The sequence below is a fragment of the Chrysochloris asiatica genome, unplaced genomic scaffold (genome assembly GCF_000296735.1).
Source record: "Chrysochloris asiatica unplaced genomic scaffold, ChrAsi1.0 scaffold00042, whole genome shotgun sequence".
Classification (NCBI taxonomy): domain Eukaryota; kingdom Metazoa; phylum Chordata; class Mammalia; order Afrosoricida; family Chrysochloridae; genus Chrysochloris; species Chrysochloris asiatica.
The window spans coordinates 18,216,359-18,218,293 of NW_006408560.1; positions in this window are offsets into that span (position 1 = coordinate 18,216,359).

The following is a 1,935-nucleotide window of genomic DNA, read 5'->3' on the forward strand; positions in this document are numbered from 1 at the left end:
ACATTGAGATGTAATCCATACTGAAGGCCGTGCTCTTTGATCTTCATCAGTAAATATTTTAAGTCCTCTTCACTTTCAGCAAGCAAGGTTGTATCATCTGCATATCACAGGTTGTTAATGAGTCATGTTTTTCCTCATATAACCCAGGTTCTTGGATTAGTTGCTCAGCATACATGTTGAGTAATTCTGGTGAAAAAATACAACACTGTCACACACCTTTCTTAATTTTAAATGATTCAGTGTTTCCATGTTCTGTTTGGATAACTGCCTCTTGGTCCATGTACAGATTCCTCACGAGCACAATTAAGTGTTCCGGAATACTCATACTTCATACTGTTGCCCATAGCTTGTCATTATCCTCACAATCGAAAGCCTTTCCATAGTCAATAAAGCACAGGTAAACATCTTTCTGATATTCTCTGCTTTCAGACGAGATCCATCAGACATCAGCAATGATATCCCTCGTTCCACGTCCTCTTCTGAATCTGGTTTGAACCTCTGGAAATTCTCTGTCAATGTATGCTTGTAGCTGTTTTTTTTTTAAATTATCTTTAGTAAATTCTCAACTAATAGTCCAAGTCATTGTTTTCATTGTATGCAGTATGCAATCTACTTTTCAATATCTTCATTGCAGTTTATATATATGTTGTTGTTGTTAAGTGCCATCAAGTCAGTTCTGACTTGTAACTACCCTGTATAGAGTTTCCTAGGAGTGGCTGGTGAGGTTGAACTGCCAACCTTTCAGTTCAAACTGACTTTGCAGTCCAGCACATTAACCTTCAGTGCCACAATTTATTTTATTTGCTGCTAAATTTTGCTAATAGATTTTATAAATCTCACTGAGAGCTCACATTTTTAATAAGAATTAGTCTGTTACATGAAAGAGCATTTGTTCTCTCCCAAAGTTTCCTGTTTCTAATTATAGTGATTATTCAATTATTGGGCCATTCATTTCACAAAGCTAATGTTCTTAAAAATATACTGTTGTCATTGTTGTTACATGCTGTTGAGTCTGTTTTCACTCATAATTACAATGTATAAGATTTCCAAGAATGGCTAGTGGGTATGAACTGCTGATCATGCAGCTCCTAGTCCAGTGTTTAACCTACAGCACCACACAAAAAAGTCAATCTTTTTGTGTATGTGTCTGTTTATATAGGTAGAAAAGAAAAAACAAAACAAAACAAAAATGAATTAAAAATAGCAAAAACATAGAATAATGTGTCAAAGATGGAATTGTTTATGGTTGTACTAGAGTTTAAAATCAGAGACACTTGATGTGTGTAAATTGTTGTTGCTGTTGTTAAGTGTCGTCGAGTTGGTTCCAACCCATAGTGACCCTGTATAGGGTTTCCAAGGAGTGGCTGGTGAGCTCGAACCACCAACCTTGAGATTCAAGCCATCTTGATGTGTGTAAATAAAACAGTTTAAAAGCAGAATCTTGAATTTTTGGCAAGATGGGGGACTAGACAGACATACTACACAGACCCTCTACAACAAAGATGTTGTTGTTTTTAAATGGTTTCGAGTCTGTTCCAACTCATAGCGACCCTGTATAGGGTTTCAGAGAAGGGGAGATCAAATGATATAGATTCAAAGGACAATCCTAGAACCCTATGAAATTTAGAATCCTCTAAACTTTCAAAGAAAAGGTTAGCGAAAGAGATTGAGTACCTACTTGGGGAGAACTTGAGCAGGGGTGGGGAGAGAAGGACACTGGTGAATGGACTGCTGGCCATCTTGAATTTTTGTGAGCAGCTTGGGAAAGACAGTCAATCTAACAACACAGGTTCACACAAATGAAAGAAAAGGTGTGATTTCGTCTTGTTCCCTACAGTCTTGTGGATAACAGAGGTGAGACCGCCTCCCACCCTGCTCTCTGAGTTCTGAGCCTTGCAGTTTGAGCCAGTGTGATGTGAGTGCCTGCTGCAGAAC